We start from the raw sequence: 13,725 nt of genomic DNA on the forward strand, positions 1-13,725 counted from the left end.
TGAGAAATCCATCCGGGTAGAGATAAATAGTAAAAGCTTCAGGTGGTTTGTGATCTTTATACACCAAGGTTAGGCCGGGCCTCTATATTAAAATGACATTTTAGCAGATATGTGAAACAAGTAAGAGAGTACATGTACCAAGACAAAAAAAGATAAAGGGGTTTAATGGTGAATCCTGTTGGTATATTCAAGATACACCAAAAAGACAAGTATGCTTGAAAAGGATTGTGGAGTAATCAGAAATAATATTAGAAAGGTCACTGGAATGAGATCCCAAAGAGTTTTAAACATAGTAAGCATATTTTAGATCAAATCTTCAGTTAAACTGCAGTCATCAAAGGCTTTTAACAAAGTGACTGGATCTAAGCTTTTATTCTAAAAAAGACTGCTCTTTCTGCTTTGTAGAGAATAGAGTATAATGGGAGATAAAAGAGTCAAAAAAAAAAAACCCACCAGAAATCAATGTTAATATGAAACTGTCTAGCGGCCTGGCAGTCAAAATATGAGAAAGGTTCTGATTTGGAAATATTTTGAAAGTAGAGCCTACATCATAACTTAGAATATATAATTAACTGACTCTTTATTGCCACTTACAATCTTTGTAACTTTTCCTTTCAAATGATAGCTGCTCTAAAAATATAAGTTGAATCAAGTAATTTCAAAAGAATTTTTTTTATTATTTACTTACTTCTTTATTGGTTTGATTGTTTCGTTAAAGATATTTATTAAAAAAATAAATAAATAAAATTTAAAAAAAAGATATGACACCAAATGAAGTCCCAACATTATTGACTTTTATTATTAACACCTTTGTAAACTACTTTTGTTGTGTATGTCCCTTTACCTCAGGATTTTCATTAAAAACAAAACAAAACAAAAAACCCTGTATCTTCCTACCTCCCTTACATTCATCACATTCAGCAAATTCCCTCTCTGTAACACGTATTTATTTCAAGAAGGAAAAACATCCTCTCATCCCCATCTTTATTTTTCTGCTTCTTTCTCTATCTTCTATTTTTTCAGGAAACATTGGCTGCTCAAAATTCTTTGTTGCTGTTGTTCACTCAGTCGTGTTCAACTCTTTGCGACCCCATGGATTGTAGCACATCCAGCTTCCCTGTCCTTCACCATCTCCCAGATTTGCTCACACTCATATCCACTGACTGGGTGATGCCATCCAATCATCTCATCCTCTGTCACACTCTTCTTCTCCTGCCCTCAATATCTCCCAGCATCAAGGTCTTTTCCAATGCGTTTGCTCTTTGCATCAGGTGGCCAAAGTATTGAAGTTTCAGCATCAGTCCTTCCAATGAATATTCAGGGTTGATTTCCTTCAGGATTGACTGGTTTGATCTCCTATCTGTCCAAGGGACTCTGAAGAGACTTCTCCAACACCACATTACAAAGGCATCAATACGTCAGTGCTCAGACTTCTTTACTGTCCACCTCTCACATCCATACATGACTACTGGAAAAACCACAGCTTTGACTAGATGGACCTTTGTAGGCAAAGTAATGTCTTTGCTTCTTAATATGCTGTCTGTCTAGGGTTGTCACCTCTTCTTCCAAGGAGCAAGCATCTTTTAATTTCATGGCTGCAGTCATTATCTGCAGTGATTTTGGAACCCCCCAAAATAAAGTCTGTCACTGTTTCCATTGTTTCCCCATCTATTTGCCATGAAGTGATGGTATGGGATGCCATGATCTTCGTTTTTTGAATGCTGAGTTTTAAGCCAACTTTTTCACTCTCCTCTCTAACTTTCATCAAGAGGCTCTTTAATTCCTCTCCACTTTCTGCAATAAGGTTGGCATCATCTGCATATCTGAGGTTGTTGATATTTCTCCTGAAATCTTGATTCCAGCCTGTGCTTCATTCAGCCTAGCATTTCACATGATGTACTCTGCATAGAAATTAAATAAGCAGGGTGGCAATATACAACCTTGACATATTTCTTTCCCAATTTGGATCCAGTCCTTTGTTCCATGTCCGGTTCTAACTGCTGCTTCTTGATCTGCATACAGGCTTCTCAGGGGGCGGTTAAGGTGGTCTGGTATTCCCATCTCTTTCAGAATTTTCCACAGTTTGTTGTGATCCACACAGTCAAAGGCTTTAGCATAGTCAATGAAGCAGATGTTTTTCTGGAGTTCTCTTGCTTTTTCTATGAACCAAAGGATGTTGGCAATTTGATCTCTGGTTCCTCTGCCTTTTCTAAATCCAGCTTGAACATATGGAAGTTCCCAGTTCACATACTGTTGAAGCCTAGCTTGGAGAATTTTGAGCATTACTTTGCTAGCATGTGAAATGAGTGCAATTGTGTGATAGTCTGAACAATCTTTGGCATTTTCTTGCTTTGGGACTGGAATGAAAACTGATCTTTTTCAGTCCTGTGACCACTGCTGAGTTTTCCAAATTTGCTGACATATTGAATGCAACATTTTAAGAGCATCATCTTTTAGGATTTGAAATCGCTCAGCTGGAATTCCATGACCTCCACTAGCTTTGTTCATAGTGATGTTTCCTAAGGCCCACCTGACTTCACAATCCAGGATGTCTGGCTTTTGGTGAGTGATCACACCACCGTGATTATCCAGCTCATTAAGACCTCTTCTTTCTATCTTCTGCTTTTCTTAGGTTCACACCATTTCTGCCCTTTATTGTGCTCATTTTGCATGAAATGTTCCCTTGCTATCTCTAATGTTCTTGAAGAGATCTCTAGTCTTTTCCATTCTATTGTTTTCCTCTATTTCTTTGCATTGCTCACTTAAAAATGCTTTCTTACCTCTCCTTGCTATTTTCTGGAATTCTGCCTTCAGATGGCATATCTTTCCTTTTTTCCTTTGTCTTTCACTTCTGTTCTTTTCTCAGCTATTTGTTAGGCCTATTCAGACAACCATTTTGCCTTTCCTTTTCTTGGGGATGGTTTTGATGACCCCCTCCTGCACAATTTTACTAACCTCTGTCAAAATAACAATACCGAATTAATTAACTTGTACGCAGCAGAAAACAAAAACTTGGTAATTAAGAACAATGAATATGGATGTGGAATGCCTAAGTTCAATTCCCAGCTTTATCGATTTTGAAACTACAAACAAAGTACCATATCTTTTCTGCCCCTCAGTTTTCTCATCTGTAAAACTTAGATGGTGTTAGCAGAGCTTATCTCAAAAGGGTTTTGTGAGAATCAAATGACTTGATACATGTTAAACAGTTAAAATTTTGCCCAACACAATAGTATTATTTGTGTTACAGTCATCTTCACAGATGCAGAGAGAATTAATTCATTGCTTTTCAAATGATAGGCATTTGATAAATATCAAATCAAATTGGATTCTTGCTGATACTGATGCACTGCTTTTTTCTCCACCTTCTGCAAATTCTTGGGTGGTTTTCAAGGTTTAAAAATGGTGCTGAGCTGTTTGTAATAGCCAGGACATGGAAGCAGCCTAGATGCCCATCAGCAGATGAATGGATAAGGAAGCTGTGGTACATACACACAATGGAATATTACTCAGCCATTAAAAAGAATGCATTCAAATCACTTCTAATGAGGTAGATGAAACTGAAGCCTATTATACAGAGTGAAGTAAGCCAGAAAGAAAAACACCAATGCAGTATACTAACACATATATATGGTATTTAGTTAATCGGTAAAGATAACCCTGTATGCAAGACATCAAGAGACACAGATAAATAGAACAGTATTATGGACTCTATGGGAAAGGGCAAGGGTGGGATGATATGGGAGAATGGCACTGAAGCATGTAAATTATCATATGTGAAACGAATCACCAGTCCAGGTTCGATGCATGATACAGGGTGCTCGGGGCTGATGCACTGGGATGCCCCAGAGGGATGGGATGGGGAGGGAGGAGGGAGGGGGTTTCTGGAAGGGGAAAACATGTACACCCATGGTGGATTCATGTCAATGTATGGCAAAACAAATACAATATTGTAAAGTTAAAAAATAGATAAATAAACTAATTTAAAATAAAAAATAAAGAAATATATGTCCTTACTCCTCTCACAAAATACACAAATTCTGCCCATAGCCCAAATTTTAGCTTAAAGGCTATTTGCATCAGAGACATTACTTGGTAGCTACTGTATCCTGGGTGTATAGGAAACTTATCCTGTTATTTCTTACTCTTCTTTCAGTTACCTATTAACTTTCTCACCTATTAAGAAGAGTAATGTTCCAATTTTGGTGTGAATAAAATCACCTTGGCAGCTTGTGTATTCTTGTTCTGTAGGCCTAGCAAATTTTAATTTAGCAAATCTAAGATATTAAGCAGAAGTTGCTACATCTAAGAAGACCATGTGACCATTACATCAAGTTTAGCTATACTTGATGTCATACAAATATTATTTTTCCCATTTTAAACACACTTTGATTTTTTTCCAGCCCCAGGCCAAAGATCTTATGTTGTTCCTTTATTTATTTATTTTTTTCCAACATCTGGTACTATTGCCTGGCAATCTTGGAAGCACTCCAAAAATGGTGGTCTATAGTTATTTTATTTCAATCATCATTTATACACTATGAAAACTCTTTGCTATGTATTTCATAAGCATTCTTTTTCACGACCATAGTCATCTCATTGAATTAAATTTAATTTTGTAATTATGTGGATTTAAATCTTATAATAAGTCTTTAAGTCTTTATTCCCACATTCACGTGTTCTTGACTTTCATTTGTATATTGTTTAATAGGATTATGTTTTCAAGTCAATGTTTCGGTAAAACTACTTGTATAACAAAACTCTTGAGACCTGATACATGTAACAATGTCTTTTTTCTTGTCTTTACTCATTAAAATGTAGTGGAATACAGAAAAAAAAAAAAATGGTGCTGAGCAAGGTACCAAATTGAGACTGGATGATAGTACCAAGGATACCCAGCAGGCATTTTCTGAAAGAATAAGATGATCAGAAGTGTCATTCCTATAATGCTAAATTTTTGGAAGATTCTTTTTTTAATAACTCCAGACTCCTGCTTTGTCCTTGACTCAAGATCATCAACAGAAAGCATATTCCATTTTAATTCATTTCATTATAATTGTAATTTTCCCTTATGCTATTATGTTTTTCTTTGCTTTGTTACTGTTGTGTTTATTGTTTTTGATTTCTAAATCACTTCATTGGGGTAAAGTTAATATATAATAATAATACATATTTTAAATGTACAATTTTATAAGTTGTACCAATTTTGACATGTATATTCATATATAAAATGATCACTACAATCAAGATAAAGAGTACATCTATCACCTTGAAAAATTTCCTCAGGCCCCTTTGTAAATCCTTTTTTCCATCCTTTCTAGACCTGTCCCCCAAGAAACCACTGACCTACTTCTTGTAACTATAGATTACTTTGTATTTTCTAGAATTGTATATAAATAGAATCATATCTAGTCAAGGCTATAGCTTTTCCAGTGGTCATGTATGGATGTGAGAGCTGGACTATAAAGAAAGCTGAGCACTGAGGAATTGACGCTTTTGAACTGTGGTGTTGGAGAAGACTCTTGAGGGTCCCTTGGACTGCAAGGTGATACAACCAGTCCATCCTAAAGGAGATCAGTCCTGGGTGTTTATTGGAAGGACTGATGTTGAAGCTGAAACTCCAATGCTTTGGCCACCTGATGCGAAGAGCTGACTCATTTGAAAAGACCCTGATGCTGGGAAAGATTGAGGGCAGGAGGAGAAGGGGACAACAGAGGATGAGATGGTTGGATGGCATCGCTGACTCAATGGACATGGGTTTGGGTGGACTCAGGGAGTTGGTGATGCATAGGGAGGCCTGGCATGCTGCGGTTCATGGGATCGCAACGAGTTGGACACGACTGAGCGACTGAACTGAAGAATCATATCACATGTACCCTTTTGTCTGGCTTTTTCTTTAATTCCGCATTATTTTTAGATTCATTCACAGTGTTGTGTATATCAGCAGTTAATTGCTTCTTATTGCTAAGTAGTACACCATTGTAAGGACATACTATAATTTATCCATTCACTCTTGATGAAAATTTGGGTCTCCAGTTATTGACTATTTCAAATCTGTTTTGAATATTCATATACAAATCTCTGTATTGGACATATGTTTTCATTTCTCTTGCATAAATACTAGTAGTAGAATGCCTGGATGGTATAGTATATATATATTTGTTTTTTCTTCAAAGTGGTTTTGCCATTTTAGGTTTTTACCAGCCATGCATGAGTATTCCAGTTCTTCCACATCTGTGCCAATATTTGACATGGTCAATATTTATAATTTTAGACATTCTATTGATACTAGGTATGTAGTGATATCTCATTGTGGTTTTGACTTATGTTTCTCAATGATTAATGATACTGAGCACCTTCTCAGGCCTCTGATAGTTCCTCACACACATTGATGCAGTGCTGATCAATATCTGCCAAATAAAGGGTTGGCCAAAACATTCATTCAGGATTTTCCATAACATCATATGGAAAGATATTACAGAAAACATAAGAAAGATATTATGGAAAACCCTGAACAAAATTTTTTGTCAGCCCAATACTTGAGGTGCACCTTTGCAAATCTATACATTTTTCACTTTGTGCAAATTTCTCTTCTACAGAACTCAGTTTAGCAAGTTCTAGTCCAAGATTCTCAGTTTCCTCTACTCAGCTCAAGGAGTGTATTGGACTCCTTCTGAGGTTCCCTTTCTCTATAATCTGGAAATCCTGACAAGAAAAAACTGGGATAATTTTAGTCTTCATTCTGTTTCTTTCCTATCTCTCTGAAATTATTATTCTTTGTTACCTGGTTCCAATGTTGTTAAAATCATTGTTTTATATTTTTTTCAAGCTTAAAAATATATCAGAAGAGAGAGCAAATCTGTTCCATTTGACTGCAAGTTAGTCAGAAACTGAAAGTCCCTTTCATGCTCTTATGGACTACTTTTATAAATCTGTTAGACCCTATATCACAACCAGACTTGCATTATTGTATTTTTGTATTTTTTCATTATGAGCACCATATTCACATAAAGGTATAATACCAGGTAATCTATCAGCTATGTGATCTTAAGTAAGTAACTTTACTTCTTTGAATCTCTTATTTTTACTTATAAAATTAAGATAATCATATTTTACATAATATATAAATCATATTATTAAGATAATCACTCTTATGGTAGAGTGAACTTTAAATTGTCTAATGCATATATATGTTTTGCATAATAAAGAACATAGTTAATAATTAATAATAATGTATTTTAATACATGACTAACAGCATATGTCCCAGATACTACTAACGGTACGCTGGCATGTCTCAGAATGAGGGGTGGAGGAAGATAGACAGATGAACATATGAAATCAAAATAGGACAGTTAGAGTTATTTACCTCTTGGTTAGAAATTACTGTCTCAATGGGCCAGCCTGTTTCTTTAAATAGTGCTTGAGCAAGTGCTATCTAAGTTTGTCTCTGATACTTTCCTATATTTTTTCTGACTAATCTTCATCATCTGCTCCTTTCAATTACTATATCTTTTTTATATTATTAATACAATAAAGTTATAAGCAATTCTTACAGATTTATACTTTTACATGTAGCTTTCTATGTGTATGTTCTTATCTATGAAAAGTTAATATTAACATTTCATTCCCAGAGCTTATTTTTCTTGGTATTGACAAAAATTATATATAATTTATGTGCAATTATAAAACACAGAAATAGACATAGATTCCTTAAAGACGTTGACATCAGAAATCTAGCCACTCTTATTACTAAGAATAGTAAGAACATAACTTTCAGTGACATTTTGTGTTGGGGTTACTTTACCATAAACTTTTAGTCATTGCTGCAAAAGGCAAATTTTTAACTTAATTTTAAGCTTAGGAAGTAGTAATATTATGCAAATAAATTTTATTTTTTGAGTTTTATTAATTTAGCCAGGTGTGTGTGTGTGTGTGTGTGTGTGTGCGCGCACGCTCAGTCATGTTTGACTCTTTGTAACCCCTTGGACAGTAGCCCAACAGGCTTTTCTGTGCATGGACTTTTCCAGGTAAGAATATTGGAGTGGCTTGCCATTTTCTACTCCAGGAAATCTTCCCGACCCAGGGATCCAACTCACGTCTCTTGTCTACTGCACTGGCAGGCAGATTCTTTACCAGTAGCACCACCTGGGAAGCCGTTATTAAATACACCAGTACACAGTATCACTGATCCTTCTGTGGCCATCTCCACGCAAATACGTGTTGAAGGGTATTAGATATACATACATAGATATACAATAGAAGATATATAAATATACAGATACCTATATCTGTGTACTTTTTAAGAAAATATTATAGCTAAGACTGATAAATAATATACTTACAAACTAAATGAGAATAGTAGAAAACAGTGTATCTACAATAGTAGTTCTCTAGAGATCCAGATCTCTTTAATATTTTGAAAACTACAAGGGAATCATCATGTTTCTCTCTAAATGAGGGTCACTCCTTCTATTGAATTTGTATATTTTCTGAGGACTTAAATAGATAACTGAGGTTACTGCTCTATAGCAGGTGATATTTATATATGTGTTTTAGTGTGTTAAACCAGAGAAGCAGAACCAATAGGAGGTGAGTAAGAGTTTTATTGCTACAAATTCTCTACACACAATCATGGGGTGGTTAGGTAATCTCAACATCTGTCAGACAGGCTATCAAGAAGAGTAAGCTGAAACTCACAGCACAGGCTGAAGAAACTATCCACAGGTGGAATTTCTTCTCTCAGGTAAGCCTCAACTCTATTTTTAAGGTCTTTCCAGCTGATTGATTCAAATCCACCCAGATTATTTGGGATACCTCCCTTATTTAAAGTCAACTGATTATGAGCTATAATTATATATACTTTCACAGCCAACATTTAGATTTCTATCTGACTGCATAACTTAAAATTGTAGCACAGTTGAGTTGACACATTCAAAAGACCATCATAATGTTCCAGTGTCCTGTTACGAGACTTGGGACAAAAAAGCAGTGGGTTTGCCAATCCTGTATGTTTCTGAGCTCAGACATCCATAGATAATTCCCATCCTAAAGTGCTGTAAGTGTCCAAATTCTAAGGAGTTGCTTTCATTAGTCACCGTTAATAACCAAAGAGGAAATTATGGTCTAATTGCTAAAAGATTAAAGGTTATTCTTAATCCCCCCCCTCCCTTTTTCCTAAGAACAAAGCAAGGGCAGAAGTGTGTCTTCTTCTAATGCAATGCTATTATTCAAAGATGCCTCTCCAGTAATTTATTCATTAACTGTGGAGGAAAATAATTGCAGAGTCCTCATAGTGTACCACATGCATCAAAGAAGAGTTCACCCCATGGCTACCAATTTTGACAGGCAACTGTCTACTAGTAATTGGGAAAATCATAGAAGATCCGTAAGACAATGAACTGTGAATGTTCCATATAGTGATCATGTCAATTACTGCTATAGGAACAGAGAAAGATGAATCATGGGCATATATAGAAGGAAAGAGTGACTACCGAGAACCCTCTGCCCCAGTGTGAATATATAAACATTGGGAGGAAACAGTATCATTGCCCTGGAACTCAAGATATGACTTCAGTTGCAAAAAAAAACCCAAAAAACTCAGTTCTTGAGTATCAGTGATGTGGGGTGGGAGCAGGGGTAAAGAAGGCTTTAATCATTATAGTTATCTTTGGTTTTGGTTTGTTTGTTTGTTTGTTTGTTTTTTACAAAATTCTTCACTTATTAAATCAAAACAGTACAGTGAAACAACATACCACTAATCCTTGACATGACTTTCTATTTCTGGAGTCTTTCAATGCATAGAGTATACCTATATATGTCTCAGAGTGTTTCTGAAAGAATATTCTAATTTTGTATACATGTGTGTCTGTATAGTTTCCTGGAAAGAAAACTACCACTTTCTTTATTCTTTCCTGAATACTGTATTAAACTATAATCATTTAGACACACTCAGATCCTAAAAGATGATGCTGTGAAAATGCTGCACTCAATATGTCAGGAAATTTGGAAAATTCAGCAGTGACCACAGGACTGGAAAAGGTCAGTTTTCATTCCAATCCCAAAGAAAGGCAATGCCAAAGAATGTTCAAGCTACCGCCCAACTGTACTCATTTCACATGCTAGCAAAATAATGCTCAAAATTCTGCAAGCCAGAATTCAACAGTACATGAACCAAGAACTTCAATATATTCAAGCTGCATTTAGAAAAGGTAGAGGAACCAGAGATCAAATTACCAACATCCATTGGATCATAGAAAAGGCAAAAGAATTCCAGAAAAAACATCTATTTCTACTTCACTGGTTACGCCAAAGCTTTTGACTGTATGGATCACAACAAACTAGAATTCTTAAAGAGACGGGAATACCAGACCACCTCACCTGCCTCCTGAGAAACCTACATGCAGGTCAAGAAGCGACAGAACCAGACATGGAACAACGGACCTGTTCCAAATTGGGACAGGAGTATGTCAAGGCTGTATACCGTCACCCTGCTTATTTAACTTCTGTGCAGAGTACATCATGCATAATGCCAGGCTGTATGAAGCACAAGCTGGAATCAAGATTGCTGGGCTGAGTGACTGAATAACAACTGAGTATAAGCCAGTACTCATAGCTGGGCAGTTGTAACTGTAATCTAAAAACTTAAGTTCAAAATCCTTGTAGCCTAGGGTGTGATTTCATCATTCCTAACTTTGATTTTCAGGCTTACAAAAATTGGAATGAAAATACTTTCTTGAAAGGGCTACTGTGAATAATAAATAAGAAGATAAATATGAATGCAGTCAATTACAAAATGTTTTATATAAACACTTTTGGGCTTCCCTGGTGGCTCAACTGAGAAAGAACTTGTTTGCTAATGCAAGAGATGCAAGAGTCTGGGGTTTGATCACTTGATCAGGCACTCCAGTATTCTTGCCTGGAGAATTCCATGGACAGAGGAGCCTGTCAGATACAACCCATGGGATCACAAAGAGATGGACACCACTGAGGGTGCACGCATGCATGCATTATATAAACACTTTACTGGTGTCTTTTTGATGCTAAGGGAGTATAACTCTTGTCTTCTACTTAGTTCTTTCTAACAGCCTAAAAAGATTAGTCAGGCTGATACAAATGCTCTACTTTGAAACAGTGATGTGCTTCAGTCTTAGCAAATGTTACTTATATTTTGCCTTTTAGGTGTTTTTTTAACCCTTGGTAGATTTTAGCTTCTGAAATATCATATACTTTTTTAAAGTTTTTAATATGTCCCTAGAATTTTAACTTTTCACTGATGGGAATTTTCCTTTTATTATAACCTTGCTTTCATGAAGATGCATGCAAGTTTGTAAAAACAAAAAAAAAGTGCTAAAAAAGAGTATGATTTAGATATACAGTTGTGATTTCTGCAGGGCCTGGACCATGTATAACCATCTCCGTAGGCACAACATATCTAACCACTAATAAGCAATGGACACATTTGCTGGATGAACAAATTAACGCAAGAAACTGCTTTCAAAATATGTTTGTAATCTCAGTTCAGTTCAGTCGTTCAGTCATGTCCGACTATTTCTCTATATAATTTCTGTATCCAATTTTAGTTTTCAAAGAAGTATATAAACAAGCAAGCAAAAAAAGCAAGTGAATTAGTTTCTTGGAAAAAGAAGCTTAAGAGACTTAGTATTAGTATATGAGTTGCAAATTTTTACCTGGCCATAGGACTGGATGGTATTTGTGCCAGTTGTGATTGGCTTACTTTCTAAAGAAATTTTTAGGGTCTTTTTTTTTTTCATTCGTGGCATGGATTTTACAAAATGAGTCCTACCTCGGTATTATAATTTATAAAAGTAACACTAAAATGAAGACAGAAAGAAACAGCTCTCTCTCCAGTCCCAGTCTCTCAGCAAGGACTCCAGGAAATTTACCAAAGAAGCAAAGCATCTGGGGTTTATCTTGGCAAATACATTGATTCTTAGCATGGGAGAACGATTTGGATGAATACTTGACAGAGACATCAGAATTCTTTTCAGCCTTGGCTGAACTTGTTATAAACACCTTGAGAGAGGAAGCTGTAAGAAACTGAGAAAATAAGCCCATTCCCTGGTGGTTCAGAGGGTAAAGAATCTGCTGTCTGAATACAGGAGACCCGGGTTTGATCCCTGGTTTGGGAAGATCACCTGGAGAAGGGAATGGCTATCCACACCAGTATTCTTGCCTGGAGAATTCAATGGACAGAGAAGTCTGGTAGGCCACAGACCATGGGGTCTCAAAGAATTGGACACAATCAAGTGATTAGCACTTTCACTTATTAATACATTGTAGGGAGAAAAACCTTTAACACAAGTGGGTCAAAGTTGCCACCACTCTTTAGCAGAAGCAGCATGTGCTGCTATGTGCATAATCCAAGGAAAGTTTGTGCTGATGATCTAGCAATAGTCAAGTTATCACTTAGTGGCCAGGTAAAGGCTGAGATACAAAACAAGTGAAAGTGAAGTAAAGTCGCTCAGTCATGTCTGACTCTTTGCGACCCCATGGACTATACAGTCCATGGAATTCTCCAGGCCAGAATACTGGAGTGAGTAGCCTTTCCCTTCTCCAGGGGCTCTTTCCAACCAAGGGATCAAACCCAGGTCTCCCATATTGCAGGCGGATTCTTTACCAGCTAAGCCACAAGGGAAGTCCAAGAATACTGGAGTGGCTAGCCTATCCCTTCTCCAGTGGATCTTCCCAACCCAGGAATTGAACCAGGGTCTCCTGCATTGCAGGTAGATTCTTCACCAACTGAGCTATGGGGGAAGCTGAGATACAAAACAGAAAAACCACCAGGAAATAGAGCAAAGATAACCAAATGAAAACAGGTGTGGGGAATAAGTATGTGAAAATAAATTTATGAAATTACAAATACAGAGTTTCAGTATGAAGTTTACTAAGTTCAAATCATCAACTACTTACTAGCGAGGTAGCAAAGGGTAAGATCTTAACTACACTGTGGTTCACATTTCTTATGTATAAATTAGGATAATATTAACATCTGTATCACAGTTTTGCTGTGAGTACTACATCAGTTCTCAGGTGGTGCTAGTAGTAAAGAACCCACTTGCCAATGCAGGAGACATAAGAGACGTGAGTTTGATCCCTGGGTTGGGAAGATGCCCTGGAGGAGGGCATGGCAACCCACTCCAGTATTCTTGCCTAGAAAATCCCATGGACAGCATGAGAGAGAGACTTGAGAAGCTAGAAGTATGAGGACTGATGTTCTAGAGAACAAGGTCCAGGAAGGTAATAGGGAGCTGAAACTAAAAGAAGAACATGGAAAATAAGAAATTCCACTAGGAGCAGATATGATTGATGAGAATTTAGACAGTAAGAGTCAGTTGTTTAATATTCAGTTTCATTTCTTGATTTGTGTTTTTTGCAGGGTACATATATAACTTTCACTCCTGCCTCTAATCAACATGGCTTTGTCTTAGTGTTGCTTAGGGTAATTGAAAGAGATAGGAATATGTTCCGTGTCTGAATCAATATGGCACAGAGGGAAGAATGTGATTATGGAGAGAAAATATAAGGAGCTTCAGATTTGAGCAGTGTTGGAAAACCAGAGTCAATACCACTCATACCAGATAATCTGCATTATGTTCGAAAAGCTACTGGAATTGCTACTCTCTGAGTAGTGCAACTAAGCCATTTTATTAATAATTAAGGGATATAATATTCTCATACAGCTGGAAGACTTGAGGACTTTCATA

The sequence above is a fragment of the Giraffa tippelskirchi genome, chromosome 5 (genome assembly GCF_054371585.1).
Source record: "Giraffa tippelskirchi isolate mGirTip1 chromosome 5, T2T-mGirTip1v1.2.pri, whole genome shotgun sequence".
In the NCBI taxonomy this organism is placed as follows: domain Eukaryota; kingdom Metazoa; phylum Chordata; class Mammalia; order Artiodactyla; family Giraffidae; genus Giraffa; species Giraffa tippelskirchi.